The following is a 24016-nucleotide window of genomic DNA, read 5'->3' as shown; positions in this document are numbered from 1 at the left end:
GTATTTTGTAAATCTATTTTCATTCAAATATATATTATTTTATTGGTATTTTGTTGATTTATATTGATACGAATTTACATTATTTATATATACTTTTTATATATATTTTTATACGCATTTACATTATTTAATATTTATTTTGAATATATAATTTTATACAAATTCATGGTATTTTATGTGTATTTGTATATATATTTTCATATAAATTTACATTATTTTATGTGTATTTTGTACATATATATCGTTACAAATTTACTTTATATTATGTTTTTTTTTGTATGTGTATTTTGTACATTTATATTTATACAAATACACATTCTTTTATTGGTATTTTGTTTATTTAATATTGTTTCGAGTTTATATTATTTTATGTGTATTTTGTTTACATTTTTTTATACGAATTTACCTAATTTTATATGTATTTTGTATATATATTTTTATAGAAATCTACGTTATTTTATGTGTATTCGTATATATATTTTGAAACAAATTTACATAGTTTTATATGTATTTTTGCATATCTCTTTCAATAGAAGTTTACCTCATTGTATGTGCATTTTGTAAATTTATTTCAATACAAATTTAAATATTTTATGTGTATTTTGGTATATATATTTTTATAAGAAATGCGCTATTTGATGGGAATTTTGCATCTTTATTTTCATAGAAATTTACATTATTTTATTAATATTCGGTGTATTTATTTTGATACGATTTTACATTATTCTATTTGTTTTTTGTATATATATATTTTTATACATATTTACATTATTTAATGTGTATCTTGCATATATATTTCATACAAATTTATTATCTATTATTTATTTTCATACAAATACACATTCTTTTCATGATATTTTGTTTATTTATTTTGACACGAGTTTACATTACTTAATATGTATTTTGTATATATATTTTTATACGTATTTACATAATTTCATGTGTATTTTGTATATATTTCTATAGAAATCTACGTTATTTTATGTGTATTCGTATATATATTTTGAAACAAATTTACACTGTTTTATTTGTATTTTGCGTTTTTTTTCAATACAAATTTACCTTATTGTATGTGTGCATTTTGTATATTAATTTTAATACAAATTTAATTATTCTATGTGTATTTTTGTATATTTATTTAAAAAAAAATATGCTTTATCTTATGGGTATTTTGCATCTTTATTTTCATACAAATTTAAATTATTTTATTGATATTCTGTGTACTTATTTTGATACGATTTTACATTATTCTATGTATAACAAAAATAAATACAGAATACACAAAAATAGATATGCAAAATACATATAAACAATGTAAATTTGTTTCAAAATATATATACGAATACACATGAAATAAGGTAGATTTCTATAAAAATATATATACAAAATACACGTAAAATTAAGTAAATACGTATAAAAAATGTATACAAAATACACATAAAATATTGTAAATTAGTATCAAAATAAATAAACAAAATACCAATAAAAGAATGTGTATTTTTATAAATATATATATACAAAATACACATTAAATAATATAAATTTGTTTAAAACTATACAAAATACACATGAAATGATGTAAATACGTATAAAAATATATATACAAAAAACACATTAAATAATGTAAGTTCGCGTCAAAATAAATAAACAAAATATCAATAAAAGAATGTGTATATGTATGAAAATAGATATACAAAATACACATAAAATAACCTAAATTTGTATCAAACTATATACAAAAAGACACAAAAATATTTTAAATTTGTATGAAAATAAATATACAAAATACACATAAAATTAGGTAAATTTGTATTGAAATACATACACAAATTACACATAAAATAATGTAAATTTGAATGAAAATACATAAACAAATACACTTAAAATAACGTAACTTTGTATTAAAAAAATATGTACAAAACAAATAGAATAATGTAAAATCGTATCAAAATAAATACACAGAATATAAATAAAATAATGTAAATTTGTATGAAAATAAAGAAGCAAAATACCCGTAAAATAACGCATTTTTTTTATTTATAAAAATATATATAACAAAATACACATCAAAAAATTAAATTTCTATTAAAATAAATATACAAAAAACACATACAATAAGGTAAATTTGCATTGAAATAGATATGCAAAATACATATAAAACAATGTAAATTTGTTTCAAAATATATATAATACATAAAATAACGTAGATTTCTATAAAAATATATATACAAAATACACATAAAATGAAGTAAATACGTATAAAAAAATGTGTACAAAATACACATAAAATAATGTAAATTCGTATCAAAATAAATAAACAAAATACCAATAAAAGAATGTGTATTTGTATGAATATAAATATACAAAATACACATAAAATAGCGTAAATTTATATAAAACTATATACAAAAATACACAGAAGTAATTAAATTTGTATGAAAACATATACAAAATACTCACAAAATAAGCTAAATTTGAATTGAAATATATATACAAAATACATGAAATAAAGTAAATTTGTATCAAAATATTTATAGAAATACACATATAATAACGTAAATTTGTATGAAAATATATAAACAAAATACACATTAAATAATGTAAATACGTATAAAAAAATATGTACAAAATACACATATAATCATGTAATTCGTATCAAAATAAATAAACAAAATACCAAAAAAATAATATAAATTTGTATTAGTAAACGTGTATGTTGCATATTTTTTCAATACAAGTTTACCTTATTATATACGCATTTTGGATATTAATTTTAATACAAATTTAATTATTCGATGTGTATTTTTGTATCTGTATTTTTATAAACATATGCTTTATTTTTTGGGTATTTTGCATCTTTATTTTCATACAAATTTACATTATTTTATTGATATTCTGCTCATTCATTTTGATACGAATTGACATTATTCTATGTGTATTTTGTATATATTTTTCATACAAATTTACGTTATTTTATGTGTATTTGTTTATATATTTTGACACAAATTTACAATATTTTATGGGTATTTTGTATATACATTTCAAAAGAAATTTACCTAGTTTTATGTGTATTTTGTATATCTATTTTCATACAAACTCAAATTATTTCTATGTATTTTTGTATATATTTTAATACAAATTTTAGTTATGTTATGTGTATTTTGTATATTTATTTTCATTCAAATATATATTATTTTATTGGTGTTTTGTTGATTTATATTGATACGAATTTACATTATTTTATATGTATTTTGTATATATATTTTTATACGCTTTTACATTATTTAATATTTATTTTGAATATATATTTTTATACAAATTCATATTATTTTATGTGTATTTGTATGTATATTTTCATATAAATTTACATTATTTTATGTGTATTTTGTACATATATTTTATTACAAATCTACCTTATTTTATGTTTATTTTGTATGTGTATTTTGTATATTTATATTTATCCAAATACACATTCTTTTATTGGTATTTTGTTTATTTATTTTAATTCGAATTTACATTATTTTATGTGTATTTTGTATACATTTTTTTATACGTATTTACTTAATTTTATGTGTATTTTGTATATATATTTTTATAGAAATCTACGTTTTTTTATTTGTATTCGTATATATATTTTGAAACAAATTTACATTGTTTTATATGTATTTTTGCATATCTCTTTCAAAACAAATCTACCTTATTGTATGTGCATTTTGTATATTTATTTCAATACAAATTTAATTATTTGATGTGTATTTTGGTATATATATTTTTATAAGAAATACGCTATTTTATAGGAATTTTGCATCTTTATTTTCATACAAATTTACATTATTTTATTAATATTCTGTGTATTTATTTTGATACGATGTTACATTATTCTATTTGTTTTTTATATATACTTTTTTATACATATTTACATTATTTAATGTGTATCTTGCATATATATTTTATACAAATTTATTATCTATTATCTATTTTCATACAAATACACATTCTTTTCATGATATTTTGTTTATTTATTTTAACACGAATTTACATTATTTGATATGTATTTTGTATATATATTTTTATACGTATTTACATAATTTCATATGTATTTGTATATATATTTCTATAGAAATCTACTTTATTTTATGTGTATTCGTATATATATTTTGAAACAAATTTACATTGTTTTATATGTATTTTTGAATATCTCTTTCAATACAAATTTACCTTACTGTATATGCATTTTGTATATTTATTTTAATACAAATTTAAATATTTTATGTGTATTTTGGTATATATATTTTATAAAAATTTCGTTATTGTATTTATATTTTGCATCTTTATTTTCATACAAATTTACATTATTTTATTGATATTCTGTGTATTTATTTTGATACGATTTTACATTATTCTATTTGTTTTTTGTATATATTTTTTTATACACATTTACATTATTTAATGTGTATCTTGCATATGTATTTTATACAAATTTACGTTATTTTAAGTGTATTTGTTTATATATTTTCATTCAAATTTACATTATTTGATGTGTATTTTGTATATGTATTTCAATACAAATTTACCTAATTTTACGTGTATTTTGTATATTTCTTTTCAAACAAATTTAAATTATTTGTGTGAATTTTTGTATATAGTTTTATTCAAATTTAGGTTATTTTATGTACGCATTTACATTATATATTATGTGTTTTGTATATATATTTTTATGGAAATTAATTTATTTTATGTGCATTTTTGTACATATATTTTTATAGAAATTTGCGTTATTTGTATATGTTTTCTCATACAAACTTACATTATTTTATTGCTATTTTGTTTATTTATTTTGATACGAATTACATGATTATATGTGTATTTTGTTCATATTTTTTATACGTTTTTACATTACTTAATGTGTATTTTGTTTATATATTTTTAAACAAATCTACGTTATTATATGTATTTGTATAAATATTTTGATACAGATTTACATTATTTTATATATTTTGTATGTACATTTCAATTCAAATTTAGCTTATTTTAGCTGTATTTTGTATATATATTTTCATACAAATTTAATTACTCCTGTGTATTTGTGCATATAATTTTATACAAATTTACGATATTTTTTGTGTATTTTGTATATTTATATTTATACAAATACACATTCTTTTAATGGTATTTTGTTTATTTATTTTGATACGATTTTTATGTGTATTTTGTATTCATTTTTTTATACGTATTTACTTCATTTTATGTGTATTTTGTATATATTTTTATAGAAATCTACGTTATTTTATGTGTATTCGTATATATATTTTGAAAAAAATTTACATTGTTTTATATGTATTTTTGAATATCTCTTTCAATACAAATTTACCTTACTGTATATGCATTTTGTATATTTATTTCAATACAAATTTAAATATTTTATGTGTATTTTGGTATATATATTTTTATAAAAAATGCGATATTTTTTAGGAATTTTGCATCTTTATTTTCATACAAATTTACATTATTTTATTGATATTCTGAGTATTTATTTTAATACGATTTTACATTATTCTATTTGTTTTTTTTGTATATTTTTTTATACACATTTACATTATTTAATGTGTATCTTGCATATATATTTTATACAAATTTACGTTATTTTAAGTGTGTTTGTTTATATATTTTCATTCAAATGTACATTATTTGATGTGTATTTTGTATATGTATTTCAATACAAATTTACCTAATTTTACGTGTATTTTGTATATTTTTTTTCATACAAATTTAAATTATTTTTGTGTATTTTTGTATACAATAAGGTAAATTTATATTGAAATAGATATGCAAAATACATATAAAACAATGTAAAATTTGTTTCAAAATATATATACGAATACATATAAAATAACGTAGATTTCTATAAAAATATATATACAAAATACACATAAAATGAAGTAAATACGTATAAAAAAATGTATACAAAATACTCATAAAATAATGTAAATTCGTATCAAAATAAATATACAAAATACCAATAAAAGAATGTGTATTTGTATAAATATAAATATACAAAATACACATAAAATAACGTAAATTTTTATAAAACTATATACAAAAATATACAGAAGTATTTTAATTTGTATGAAAATAGATATAAAAAATAAGGTAAATTCGTTTCAAATTCAATAAACAAAATTCAGATAAAAGAACGTATATTTGTAGAAAAAATAAATATACAAAATACACATAAAATAACGAAAATTTGTATGAAAATATATAAAAAAATTTGTATGAAAATAAATATAGAAAATACACATGTATTTTGTATATATATTTTCACACAAATTTAATTGTATTTTTATTTATTTATGTGTATTTTTGCATATAGTTTTATATAAATTTACGTTATTTTATTTGTTTTTTGTATATTTATATTTATACAATACACATTCTTTTATTAGTATTTTCTTTATTTATTTTCATACGAGTTTACATTATTTTATGTGTATTTTGTATACCTTTTTTTATACGTATTTACTTCATTTGATGTGTATTTTGTATATTTATTTTCATAGAAATCTACGTTATTTTATGAGTATTCGTATATATATTTTGAAAAAAATTTACATGGTTTTATATGTATTTTGCATATCTATTTCAATACAATTTTACCTTATTGTATGTGCATTTTGTATATTTATTTTAATACAAATTCAAATATTTTATGTGTGTCTTGGTATATATATTTTTATAAAAAATGCGTTATTTTATGGGTATTTTGCATCTTAATTTTCATACAAATTTACATTATTTTATTAATATTCTGTGTATTTATTTTGATACGATTTTATATTATTCTATTTGTGTTTTGTATATATTTTTTTTATACATATTTACATTATTTAATGTGCATTTTTTATATATATTTTATACAAATTTACGTTATTTTAAGTGTATTTGTTTATATATTTTCATTGAAATTTACATTATTTTATGTGTATTTTGTAAATGTATTTCAATACAAATTTACCTAATTTTATGTGTATTTTGTATATTTATTTTCATACAAATTAAAATTATTTTTGTGTATTTTTGTATATAGTTTTATACAAATTTAGGTGATTTTATGTGTATATTGTATATTTATATTCATACAAATACACATTTTTTTATTGATATTTTGATTATTTATTTTGACGCGAATTTACATTATTTAATGTGTATTTTATATATATATTTTTATACGTGTTTACATCATTTGATGTGTATTTTGTATATATATTTCTATAGAAATCTACGTTGATTTATGAGTATTCGTATATAGATTTTGAAATAAATTTACACTGTTTTATTTGTTTTTTGCATATTTTTTCAATACAAATTTACCTTATTGTATATGCATTTTGTATATTAATTTTAATACAAATTTAATTATGCTATGTGTTTTTTTGTATATGTATTTTTATAAAAATATGCTTTATTTTATGGGTATTTTGCATTTTTATTTTCATACAAATTTACATTATTTTATTTATATTCTGTTTATTTTTTTTAAACAATTTTACATTATTCTATGTGTATTTTGTATATCTATTTTTATACGTATTTACTTAATTTTATGTGTATTTTGTATATATATTTATATAGAAATCTACGTTATTTTATGTGTATTCGTATATATATTTTGAAAAAAAAAATCATTGTTTTATATGTATTTTTGCATATCTCTTTCAATACAAGTTTACCTTATTGTATGTGCATTTTATATATTTATTTCAATACAAATTTAAATATTTTATGTGTATTTTGGTATATATATTTTTATAAGAAATGCGCTATTTGATGGGAATTTTGCATCTTTATTTTCATACAAATTTACATTATTTTATTAATATTCGGTGTATTTATTTTGATACGATTTCACATTATTCTCTTTGTTTTTTGTATATTTTTTTTTATACATATTTACATTATTGAATGTGTATCTTGCATATATATTTCATACAAATTTATTATCTATTATTTATTTTCATACAAATACACATTCTTTTTATGATATTTTGTTTATTTATTTTGACACGAATTTACCTAGATATGTATTTTGTATATATATTTTTATACGTATTTACATAATTTCATGTGTATTTTGTATATATATTTCTATAGAAATCTACGTTATTTTATGTGTATTCGTATATATTTTTTGAAACAAATTTACTTTGTTTTATATGTATTTTTGAATATCTCTTTCAATACATATTTACTTTACTGTATATGCATTTTGTATATTTACTTCAATACAAATTTAAATATTTTATGTGTATTTTGGTATATATATTTTTATAAAAAATGCGCTATTTTATGGAAATTTTGCATCTTTCTTTTCATAAAATATTTACATTATTTTATTGATATTCTGTGTATTTATATTGATAGGATTTTATATTATTCTATTTCTTTTTTGTATATATTTTTTTATACACATTTACATTATTTAATGTGTATCTTGCATATATATTTTATACAAAATATATATACCAATATACACATGAAAAAATTAAATTTATATTAAAATAAATATACAAAAAACACATACAATAAGGTAAATTTGTATTGAAATAGATATGCAAAATACATATAAAACAATGTAAATTTGTTTCAAAATATATATACGAATACACATAAAATAACGTAGATTTCTATAGAAATACATATACAAAATACACATAATATTAAGTAAATACGTATAAAAAAATGTATACAAAATACACATAAAATAATGTAAATTCGTATAAATGTAAATAAACAATATACCAATAAAAGAATGTGTATTTGTATAAATATAAATATACAAAATGCACATAAAATAACGTAAATTTATATAAAACTATATACATAAAATAACGCAAATTTCTATAAAAATATATGTACAAAAATGAACATAAAATAAATTTGCATAAAAATATATATACAAAACACACTTTAGATAATGTAAATGAGTATAAAAATATGTATACAAAATACCTAAGAAATAATCTAAATTCGTATCGAATTAAATTAAGAAAATACCAATAAAATAATGTAATTTTGGATGAAAATATATATACAAAATACACATAAAATAACCTAAATACAAATACAAATATACACATAAAATAATTTAAAATTGAATGAAATAAATATACAGAATAAACATAAAATAAGGTAACCTAAAGATAACCTAAGATAACCTAAATACAAATACAAAAATACACATTAAATAATTTAAAATTGAATGAAATAAATATACAAAATAAACATAAAATAAGGTAAATTTGTAATAAAATATATGTAAGAATACACATAAAATAATATAAATTTGTATGAAAATATATATACAAATACACATAAAATAACATGAATTTGTATAAAATTTGTTTCAAAATATATACGAATACACACAATAAAATAACGTAAATTTTTATGAAAATGTATATATAAAATACACATAAAAAAATCTAAATACGTAGAAAAATATATATACAAAATACACATTAAATAATGTAAATTCGTTAAAAATTAAATACACAAAATTCCAATAAAAGAATGCATATTTGTAGGAAAATATATATACAAAAAACAAATAAAATAACTAAAATTTATATAAAAATATATACAAAAATACACAAAAATTATTTAAATTTGTTTGAAAATAGATTTGCAAAATACACATAAAGTTAGGCAAGTTTGTATTGAAATACATATACAAAACTCACATGAAATAATGTAAATTTGTATGAAAATATATAAACAAATACATATAAAATAACGTAAATTTGGATTAAATATATATACAAAATATACATTAAATATTTTAGATATGTATAAAAATATATTATATTATATATATTTTTATTGATATTTGCGTTATTTATGTGTATTTTGTATATGTTTTCTCATAGAAATTTACATTATTTTATTGGTATTTTGTCTATTTATTTTGATACGAATTACATGATTATTTGTGTATTTTGTACATTTTTTTTACGTATTTACATTATTTAATGTGTATTTTGTTTATATATTTTTATACAAATTTACGTTATTATATGTGTATTTGTATAAGTATTTTGATACAAATTTACATTATTTTATGTATTTTGTATATATATTTCAATTCAAATTTAGCTTATTTTATGTGTATTTTGTATATCTATTTATTTTAATACAAAATCAAATATTTTATGTTTTTTCGTATATATATTTTTATAAAAAATGAGTTATTTTTTTGGGTATATTGCATCTTAATTTTCATACAAATTTACATTATTTTATTAATATTTTCTGTATTTATTTTGATACGATTTTACATTATTTTATTTGTGTTTTGTATATATTTTTTTATACATATTTACATTATTTAATGTGTTTTTTGTATATATATTTGATACATATTTACGTTATTTTAAGTTATTTTATGTGTCTTTGTTTATATATTTTGACACAAATTTACAATATTTTATGGGTATTTTGTATATATATTTCAAAAGAAATTTACATAGTTTTATGTGTATTTTGAATTTCTATTTTCATACAAACTCAAATTATTTTTATGTATTTTTGTATATATTTCAATACAAATTTTAGTTATGTTATGTGTATTTTGTAAATCTATTTTCATTCAAATATATATTATTTTATTTGTATTTTGTTGATTTATATTGATACGAATTTACATTGTTTTATATGTACTTTGTACAGATATTTTTATACGCATTTACATTATTTAATATTTATTTTGAATATATAATTTTATACAAATTCATGGTATTTTATGTGTATTTGTATATATATTTTTATATAAATTTACATTATTTTATGTGTATTTTGTACATATATTTCATTACAAATTTACCTTATTTTATGTTTATTTTGTATGTGTATTTTGTACATTTATATTTATACAAATACACATTCTTTTATTGGTATTTTGTTTATTTATTTTGTTTCGAATTTACATTATTTTATGTGTATTTTGTCTACATTTTTTTTATACGTATTTACTTAATTTTATGTGTATTTTGTATATATATTTTTATAGAAATCTACGTTATTTTATGTGTATTCGTATATATATTTTGAAACAAATTTACATTGTTTTATATGTATTTTTGCATATCTCTTTCAATAGAAGTTTACCTTATTGTATGTGCATTTTGTATATTTATTTCAATACAAATTTAAACATTTTATGTGTATTTTGGTATATATATTTTCATAAGAAATGCGCTATTTGATGGGAATTTTGCATCTTTATTTTCATACAAATTTACATTATTTTATTAATATTCGGTGTATTTATTTTGATACGATTTTACATTATTCTATTTGTTTTTTGTATATATATTTTTGTGTATTTTTGTATATAGTTTTATACAAATTTAGGTTATTTTATGTACGCATTTACATCATTTAATGTGTGTTTTGTATATATATTTTTATGCAAATTTACTTTATTTTATATGCATTTTTGTACATATATTTTTTTAGAAATTTGCGTTATTTTATGTGTATTTGTATATGTTTTCTCATACAAATTTACATTATTTTATTGCTATTTTGTTTATTTATTTTGATACGAAAGAAAATAGATATACAAAATATACATAAAATAAACTAAATTTTTATTGAAATATATATACAAAATACATAAAATAACGTAAATTTGAATCAAAATATTTTAACAGATGCGCATAAAATAACGTAAATTTGTTTTAAAATATACAAAATACACATTAAATAATGTAAATATGTATAAAAAAATATATACAAAACACAAATATAATAATGTAAAATCGTATCAAAATAAATAAACAGAATATTAATAAAACAATGTAAATTTGTATGAAAATAAAGATGCAAAATACCCATTAAATAACGCATTTTTTTAAAAATATATATACCAAAATACACATGAAAAAATTAATTTGTTACAAAATAAATATACAAAATACACATATAAAATAAATCTGTATTGAAATAGATATGCAAATATATAAAACAATGTAAATTTGTTTCAAAATATATATGAATACACATAAAATAACGTTGATTTGTATAAAATATATATACAAAATACACATAAAATGAAGTAAATACGTATGAAAATGTATAAAATACACATAAAATAATGTAAATTCGTATCAAAATAAGTAAACAAAATACCAATAAAGAATGTATTTGTATAAATATAAATATACAAAATACACATAAAATAACGTAAATTTGTATAAAACTATATACAAAAATACACAGAAGTAATTAAATTCGTATGAAAATAGATATACAAAATACAGATAAAATAAGTAAATTTGAATTGAAATGTATATACAAAATACATAAAATAATGTAATTTCATGTGTATTTTGTATATATATTTCTATAGAAATCTGCGTTATTTTATGTGTATTCGTATATATACAATAAGATAAATTTGTATTGAAAGAGATATGCAAAAATACATATAAAACAATGTAAATTTGTTTCAAAATCTATATACGAATACAAATGAAAAAACGTAGATTTCTATAAAAATATATATACAAAATACACATAAAATGAAGTAAATACGTATAAAAAAATGTATACAAAATACACATAAAATAATGTAAAATCGCATCAAAATAAATATACAAAATACCAATAAAAGAATGTGTATTTGTATAAATATAAAAATACAAAATACACATAAAATAACGTAAATTTATATAAAACTATATACAAAAATACACAGAAGTATTTTGATTTGTTTGAAAATAGATATACAAAATAAGGTAAATTCGTTTCAAATTCAATAAACAAAATTCAGATAAAAGAACGTATATTTGTAGAAAAAAATAAATATACAAAATAGACATAAAATAACGAAAATTTGTATGAAAATATATAAAAAAATAAACAAAAATAATTTCAATTTGTATGAAAATAAATATACAAAATACACATGTATTTTGTATATCTATTTTCACACAAATTTAATTACTTCTGTGTATTTTTGCATATAGTTTTATATAAATTTACGTTATTTTATTTGTATTTTGTATATTTATATTTATACAATACACATTCTTTTATTAGTATTTTGTTTATTTATTTTGATACGAGTTTACATTATTTTATGTGTATTTTGTATACCTTTTTTTTATACGTATTTACTTCATTTTATGATTATTTTGTATATTTATTTTCATAGAAATCTACGAGATTTTATGTGTATTCGTATATATATTTTGAAAAAAATTTACATGGTTTTATATGTATTTTGCATATCTATTTCAATACAAATTTACCTTATTGTATGTGCATTTTGTATATTTATTTTAATACAAATTCAAATATTTTATGTGTCTTGGTATATATATTTTTTTATAAAAAATGCGTTATTTTATGGGTATTTTACATCTTAATTTTCATACAAATTTACATTATTTTATTAATATTCTGTGTATTTATTTTGATACGATTTTATATTATTCTATTTGTGTTTTGTATATATATTTTTATACATATTTACATTATTTAATGTGTATTTTTTATATATTTTATACAAATTTACGTTATTTTAAGTGTATTTGTTTATATATTTTCATTCAAATTTACATTATTTTATGTGTATTTTGTAAATGTATTTCAATACAAATTTACCTAATTTTATGTGTATTTTGTATATTTATTTTCATACAAATTAAAATTATTTTTGTGTATTTTTGTATATAGTTTTATACAAATTTAGGTGATTTTATGTGTATATTGTATATCTATTTTCATACAAATAAACATTCTTTTATTGATATTTTGTTTATTTATTTTGACGCGAATTTACATTATTTAATGTGTATTTTATATATATATTTTTATACGTGTTTACATCATTTGATGTGTATTTTGTATATATATTTCTATAGAAATCTACGTTGATTTATGAGTATTCGTATATAGATTTTGAAATAAATTTACACTGTTTTATGTGTATTTTGCATATTTTTTCAATACAAATTTACCTTATTGTATATGCATTTTGTATATAAATTTTAATACAAATTTAATTATGCTATGTGTATTTTTGTATATGTATTTTTTTAAAAATATGCTTTATTTTATGGGTATTTTGCATTTTTATTTTCATACAAATTTACATTATTTTATTTATATTCTGTTTATTTTTTTTTGAAACAATTTTACATTATATACAAAATAAGGTAAATTCGTTTCAAATTCAATAAACAAAATTCAGATAAAAGAACGTATATTTGTAGAAAAAATAAATATACAAAATACACATAAAATAACGAAAATTTGTATGAAAATATATAAAAAAATAAACAAAAATAATTTCAATTTTTATGAAAATAAATATACAAAATACACATGTATTTTGTATATCTATTTTCACACAAATTTAAATACTTTTGTGTATTTTTGCATATAGTTTTATATGAATTTACGTTATTTTATTTGTATTTTGTATATTTATATTTATACAATACACATTCTTTTATTAGTATTTTGTTTATTTATTTTGATACGAGTTTACATTATTTTATGTGTAATTTGTATACCTTTTTTTATACGTATTTACTTCATTTGATGTGTATTTTGTATATTTATTTTCATAGAAATCTACGTTATTTTATGTGTATTCGTATATATATTTTGAAAAAAAATTACATGGTTTTATATGTATTTTGCATATCTATTTCAATACAAATTTACCTTATTGTATGTGCATTTTGTATATTTATTTTAATACAAATTCAAATATTTTATGTGTGTCTTGGTATATATATTTTTATAAAAAATGCGTTATTTTATAGGTATTTTGCATCTTAATTTTCATACAAATTTACATTATTTTATTAATATTCTGTGTATTTACTTTGATACGATTTTATATTATTCTATTTGTGTTTTGTATATATTTTTTTATACATATTTACATTATTTAATGTGTATTTTTTATATATATTTTATACAAATTTACGTTATTTTAAGTGTATTTGTTTATATATTTTCATTCAAATTTACATTATTTTATGTGTATTTTGTAAATGTATTTCAATACAAATTTACCTAATTTTATGTGTATTTTGTATATTTATTTTCATAGAAATTAAAATTATTTTTTTGTATTTTTGTATATAGCTTTATACAAATTTAGGTGATTTTATGTGTATATTGTATATCTATTTTCATACAAATACACATTCTTTTATTGATATTTTGTTTATTTATTTTGACGCGAATTTACATTATTTAATGTGTATATATATATATATATATATATATATATATATATATATATATATATATATATATATATATATATATATATATATATATATATATATATATATATATATATATATATATATATGTATTTTGTATATATATTTATAGAAATCTACGTTGATTTATGAGTATTCGTATATAGATTTTGAAATAAATTTACACTGATTTATGTGTATTTTGCATATTTTTTCAATACAAATTTACCTTATTGTATATGCATTTTGTATATTAATTTTAATACAAATTTAATTATGCTATGTGTATTTTTGTATATGTATTTTTTAAAAAAATGTGTTTTTTTTATGGGTATTTTGCATTTTTATTTTCATACAAATTTACATTGTTTTATTTTATATTCTGTTTATTTTTTTTGGAAACAATTTTACATTATTCTATGTGTATTTTGTATATATATTTTTATACGTATTTACTTAATTTTATGTGTATTTTGTATATATATATATATATATATATATATATATATTTATATATATATATATATATATATATATATATATATATATATATATATATATATATATATATATATATATATATATATATATATATATATATATATATATATATAGAAATCTACATTATTTTATGTGTATTTATATATTTTTCAATACAAATTTACATTGTTTTATATGTATTTTGTATATTTATTTCAATACAAATTTAAATATTTTATGTGTATTTTGGTATATATATTTTTATAAGAAATGCGCTATTTGATGGGAATTTTGGATCTTTATTTTCATACAAATTTACATTATTTTATTAATATTCGGTGTATTTATTTTGATACGATTTCACATTATTCTATTTGTTTTTTGTATATATTTTTTTATACATATTTACATTATTTAATGTGTATCTTGCATATATATTTCATACAAATTTATTATCTATTATTTATTTTCATACAAATACACATTCTTTTCATGATATTTTGTTTATTTATTTTGACACGATTTTACCAAGATATGTATTTTGTATATATATTTTTATACGTATTTACATAATTTCATATGTATTTTGTATATATATTTCTATAGAAATCTACGTTATTTTATGTGTATTCGTATATATATTTTGAAACAAATTTACTTTATTTTATATGTATTTTTGATTATCTCTTTCATTACATATTTACCTTACTGTATATGCATTTTGTATATTTATTTCAATACATATTTAAATATTTAATGTGTATTTTGTTACATATATTTTTATAAAAAATGCGCTATTTTACGGGAATTTTGCATCTTTCTTTTCATACAAATTTACATTATTTTATTGATATTCTGTGTATTTATATTGATAGGATTTTGTAAAAATTTTTTTATACAAATTTACATTATTTAATGTGTATCTTGCATATATATTTTATACGAATTTACGTTATTTTAAGTGTATTTGTTAATATATTTTCATTCAAATTTACATTATATTATGTGAATTTTGTATATGTATTTCAAAACAAATTTACCTAATTTTATATGTATTTTTTATATTTCTTTTCATACAAATTTAAAATATTTTTGTGTATTTTTGTAAATAGTTTTATACAAATTTAGGTTATTTTATGTACGCATTTACATTATTTAATGTGTGTTTTGTATATATATTTTTATGCAAATTTACTTTATTTTATGTGCATTTTTGTACTTATATTTTTTTTAGAAATTTCCTTTATTTTATGTGAATTTGTATGTTTTCTCATACAAATTTACATTTTTTTATAGCGATTTTGTTTATTTATTTTGATACGAATGAAAATAGATATACAAAATATACATAAAATATACTAAATTTGTATTGAAATATATACACAAAATATATAAAGTAATGTAAATTTGTATCAAAATATTTTAACAGATGCGCATAAAATAACGTAAATTTGTTTTAAAATATACAAAATACACATTAAATAATGTAAATATGTATAAAAAAATATATACAAAACACAAATAGAATAATGTAAAATCGTATCAAAATAAATAAACAGAATATTAATAAAACAATGTAAATTTGTATGAAAATAAAGATGCAAAATACCCATTAAATAACGCATTTTTTATAAAAATATATATACCAAAATACACATGAAAAAATTTATTTGTATTAAAATAAATATTCAAAATACTCATACAATAAGGTAAATCTGTATTGAAATAGATATGCAAAATACATATAAAACAATGTAAATTTGTTTCAAAATATATATACGAATACACATAAAATAACGTAGATTTGTATAAAAATATATATACAAAATACACATTAAATAATTTAAATTCGCGTCAAAATAAATAAACAAAATATCAATAAAAGAATGTGTCTGTATAAATATAAATATACAAAATACACATAAAATAACATAAATTTGTATAAAACTATATACAAAATACACAGAAGTAATTAATTTCATGAAAATATATACAAAATACAGATAAAATAAGCTAAATATGAATTGAAATGTATATACAAAATACATAAAATAATGTAAATTTGTATCAAAATATTTATAAAAATACATATAAGAACTAAAATTTGTTTAAAAATATATAAACAAAATATAGATTAAGTAATGTAAATATGTATAAAAAATATGTACAAAATACACATATAATCATGTAATTCGTATCAAATAAATAAACAAAATATCAATAAAATAATGTAAATTTGTATGAAAATATATACAAATACATATAATAACGTAAATTTGTATGAAAAATATATTCAAAATACACATTAAATAATAAAATATGTATAAAAATATATACAAAACACACATAAAATAATGTAAATTTATGAAAATATATACACAGAATATTAATAAAATAATGTAAATTTGTATGAAATTAAGATGCAAATACCTATAAAATAACGCATTTTTATAAAATTATTGATCAAAATACATAAATACACATAAATAAAATAAATTTGTATAAATAGATATAAAAATACATATAAAATAATGTAAATTTGTTTCAAAATATATATACAAATACACATAAAATAACGTAGATTTCTATATAAATACATATACAAAATACACATAATATTAATTAAATACGAATAAAAAAATACAAAATACACATAAAATAATGTAAACTCGTATAAATGTAAATAAACAATATTCCATTAAAATATGTGTATTTGTATAAATATAAATATACAAATACACATAAAATAACGTAAATTTATATAAAACTATATACATAAAATAACGCAAATTTCTATAAAATATATGTACAAAATGAACATAAAATAAATTTGCATAAAAATATATATACAAAAACACTTTAGATAATGTAAATGAGTATAAAATATGTATACAAAATACCTATAGAATAATCTAAATTCGTATCAAATAAATTAAGAAAATAAAATAAAATAATGTAATTTTATGAAAATATATATACAAAATACCCATAAAATAACCTAAATACAAATACAAATATACACATTAAATAATTTACAATTGAATGAAATAAATATAAAATAAATATACAAAATGCATATACAAAATATACATTAAATAATTTAAATTGAATGAAATAAATTTTCAAAATAAACATAAAATAAGGTAAATTTGTAATAAAATATATGTACATACATAAAATAATATAAATTTGTATGAAAATATATATACAAATACACATAAAATAACATGAATTTGTATAAAATTTGTTTCAAAATATATACGAATACAAACAATAAAATAACGTAAATTTTTATGAAAATGTATATATAAAATACACATAAAATAATTTAAATACGTAGAAAAATATATATACAAAATACACATAAAATAATGTAAATTCGTAAAAAATTAAATACACAAAATTCCAATAAAAGAATGTATATATGTAGGAAAATATATACAAAAAACAAATAAAATAACTAAAATTTGTATAAAAATATATACAAAAACACAAAAATAATTTAAATTTGTTTGAAAATAGATATGCAAAATACACATAAAGTTAGGCAAATTTGTATTGAAATACATATACAAAACTCACATAAAATAATGTAAATTTGTATGAAAATATATAAACAAATACATATAAAATAACGTAAATTTGGATAAAATATATATACAAAATATACATTAAATATTTAAATATGTATAAAAATATATTATATTATATATATTTTTATTGATATTTGCGTTATTTATGTGTATTTTGTATATGTTTTCTCATAGAAATTTACATTATTTTATTGGTATTTTGTCTATTTATTTTGATACGAATTTCATGATTATTTGTGTACATTATTTAATGTGTATTTTGTTTATATATTTATACAAATTTACGTTATTATATGTATTTGTATAAGTATTTTGATACAAATTTACATTATTTTATGTATTTTGTATATATATTTCAATTCAAATTTAGCTTATTTTATGTGTATTTTGTATATCTATTTATTTTAATACAAAATCAAATATTTTATGTTTTTTCGTATATATATTTTTATAAAAAATGCGTTATTTTATGGGTATTTTGCATCTTAATTTTCATACAAATTTACATTATTTTATTAATATTTTATGTATTTATTTTTATACGATTTTACATTATTTTATTTGTGTTTTGTATATATATATTTTTTATACATATTTACATTATTTAATGTGTTTTGTATATATATTTGATGCAAATTTACGTTATTTTAAGTCTATATATTTATATATTTTCATTCAAATTTACATTATTTATATGTATTTTGTACATGTATTTCAAAACAAATTTACCTAATTTTATATGTTTTTGTATATTTATTTTCATACAAGTTTAAATTATTTTGTGTATTTTTGTTTATAGTTTTATACAAATTTAGGTTATTATATGTGTATTATATAAAACTAGTTTAATACAAATACACATTCTTTTTCATATTTTGTTTATTTATTTTGACACGAATTAACATTATTTAATGTGTATTTTGTATATATATTTTATACGTATTTACATTATTTCAAGAGTATTTTGTATATATATTTCTATAGAAATCTGCGTTATTTTATGTGTATTCGTATATATATTTTGAAACAAATTTACATTGTTTTATGTGTATTTTGCATATTTTTTTAATACAAATTTACCTTATAGTATGTGCATTTTGTATATTAATTTTAATACAAATTTGATTAATCTATGTGTATTTTTGTATATGTATTTTTATAAAAATATGCTTTATTTTATGGGTATTTTGCAACTTTATTTTCATACAAATTTACATTATTTTATTGATATTCTGTGTATTTATTTTGATATGATTTTACATTATTCTATGGGTATTTTGTATATATATTTTATATAAAATGTATTTGTTTTCATTTCATACAAATCTACATTATTTTATGTGTTTTTTGTACATGTATTTAAATACAAATTTAACTAGTTATATGTGTATTTTGTATATCTATTTTGTATGTATATTTTCATAGAAATTTACTCTATTTTATGAGTATTCGTATATATATTTTGATACAAATTTACATTATTAATGTGTATTTTGCATATCTATTTCAATACAAATTTACTTTATTGTTCGTGCATTTTGTATATCTATTTTAATACAAATTTAATCTATGTGTATTTTTGTATATATATTTTTATGCAAATATGCGTTATTATATGGATATTTTGCATCTTTATTTTCATACAAATTTACATTATTTTATTGATATTCTCTTTATTTATTTTGATACGATTTAACATTATTCTATGAGTTTTTTGTATATATTTTTTTTATACATATTTATATTAGTTAATGTTCATTTTGTATATATATTTTATCCAATTTCCATTATTTTATGTGTATTTGTTTATATATTTTCATACATATTTACATTATTTTATATGTTTTTTGTATATATATTTTCCTACGTATTTAAATTATTTTATGTGTATTTTGTATATACATTTTCATAAAAAAAATTACGTTATTTTATTGTGTGTATAAGTATATATTTTGATACAAATTTTATACAGATTCATGTTATTTAATGTGTATTTGTATATATATTTTCATACCAATTTATATTATTTTATGTGTATTTTTTTATATATTTCATTACAAATTTACCTTATTTTATGTTTATTTTTTATATTTATTTCATTCAATTTTAAATTATTTTATGTGTATATTTGTATTTTGTATTTAGGTTATTTTATGTGTATTTTGTATATATATTTTCATCCAAAATGACATTATTTTATTGGTATTTCTTAATTTAATTCGATACGAATTTAGATTATTTCATAGGTATTTTGTATACATATTTTTATACTCATTTACATTATATAATGTGTGTTTTGTATATATTTTTTTATGCAAATTTATTTAATGTTCATTTTTGTACATATATTTTTATAGAAATTTGCGTTATTTTATGTATATAGTTTTATATAAATTTACGTTATTTTATGTGCATTTTGTATATTTATATTTATACAAATACACATTCTTTTATTGGTATATTGTTTATTTATATTTATACGAATTTATATTATTTTATGTGTATTTTGTATACATTTTTTTATACGTATTTATTTAATTTTATGTGTATTTTGTATATGTATTTTTATAGAAATCTACGTTATTTTATGAGTATTCGTATATATATTTTAAAACAAATTTACATTATTTTATATGTATTTTGCATATCTATTTCAATACAAATTTACCTTATTGTATGTGCATTTTGTATATTTATTTTAATACAAGTTCAAATATTTTATGTGTATTTTGGTATCAATAATTTTATAAAAAATGCGTTATTTTATGAGTATTTAGCCTCTTAATTTTCATTTTATATGTACTTTGTATATATATTTTTATACGCTTATACATTATTTAATATTTATTTTGAATATATATTTTTATACAAATTCATGGTATTTTATGTGTATTTGTATATATGTTAAATTTCATATAAATTTACATTATTTTATGTGTATTTTGTATATATATTTTATTACAAATCTACCTTATTTTATGTTTATTTTGTATGTGTATTTTGTATATTTACATTTATCCAAATACACATTCTTTTATTGGTATCTTGTTTATTTATTTTAATTCGAATTTACATTATTTTATGTGTATTTTGTATACATTTTTTTATACGTATTTACTTAATCTTATGTGTATTTTGTATACTTATTTTTATAGAAATCTACGGTTGTTTATTTGTATTCGTATATATATTTTGAAACAAATTTACATTGTTTTATATGTATTTTTGCATATCTCTTTCAATACAAATTTACCTTATTGTATGTGCATTTTGTATATTTATTTCAATACAAATTTAAATATTTTATGTGTATTTTGGTATATATATTTTTATAAGAAATGCGCTATTTTATGGGAATTTCGCATCTTTATTTTCATACAAATTTACATTATTTTATTAATATTCGGTGTATTTATTTTGATACGATTTTACAATATTCTATTTGTTTTTTGTATATACTTTTTTATACATATGTACATTATTTAATGTGTATCTTGCATATATATTTTATACAAATTTATTATCTATTATCTATTTTCATACAAATACACATTCTTTTCATGATATTTTGTTTATTTATTTTGACACGAATTTACATTATTTGATACGTATTTTGAATATATATTTTTATACGTATTTACATAATTTCATATGTATTTTGTATATATATTTCTTTAGAAACCTACTTTATTTTATGTGTATTCGTATATATATTTTGAAACAAATTTACATTGTTTTATATGTATTTTTGAATATCTCTTTCAATACAAATTTACCTTACTGTATATGCATTTTGTATACTTATTTCAATACAAATTTAAATATTTTATGTGTATTTTGGTATATATATTTTTATAAAAAATGCGATAATTTTAGTGAATTTTGCATCTTTATTTTCATACAAATTTACATTATTTTATTGATATTCTGTGTATTTATTTTGATACGATTTTCCATTATTCTATTTGTTTTTTGTATATATTTTTTTATACACATTTACATTATTTAATGTGTATCTTGCATATATATTTTATACAAATTTACGTTATTTTAAGTGTATTTGTTTATATATTTTCATTAAAATTTACATTGTTTGATGTGTATTTTGTATATGTATTTCAATAAAAATTTACATAATTTTATGTGTATTTTGTGTATTTCTTTTCAAACAAATTTAAATTATTTTTGTGTATTTTTGTATATAGTTTTATACAAATTTAGGTTATTTTATGTACGCATTTACATTATTTAGTGTGTGTTTTGTATATATGTTTTTATGCAAATTTACTTTATTTTATGTGCATTTTTGTACATATATTTTTATAGAAATTTGCGTTATTTGTATATGTTTTCTCATACAAATTTACATTATTTTATTACTATTTTGTTTATTTATTTTGATACGAATTACATGATTATATGTGTATTTTGTACATATTTTTTATACGTATTTACATTACTTATTGTGTATTTTGTTTATATATTTTTAAACAAATCTACGTTATTATATGTATTTGTATAAATATTTTGATACAGATTTACATTATTTTATGTATTTTGTATGTACATTTCAATTCAAATTTAGCTTATTTTAGCTGTTTTTTGTATATATATTTTCATACAAATTTAATAACTTCTGTGTATTTTTGTATATAG

The sequence above is a fragment of the Eriocheir sinensis genome, unplaced genomic scaffold, assembly GCF_024679095.1.
Source record: "Eriocheir sinensis breed Jianghai 21 unplaced genomic scaffold, ASM2467909v1 Scaffold5, whole genome shotgun sequence".
In the NCBI taxonomy this organism is placed as follows: Eukaryota; Metazoa; Arthropoda; class Malacostraca; order Decapoda; family Varunidae; genus Eriocheir; species Eriocheir sinensis.
The sequence above is the reverse complement of the archived record's forward strand: the minus strand, read 5'-3'. Positions refer to the sequence as shown.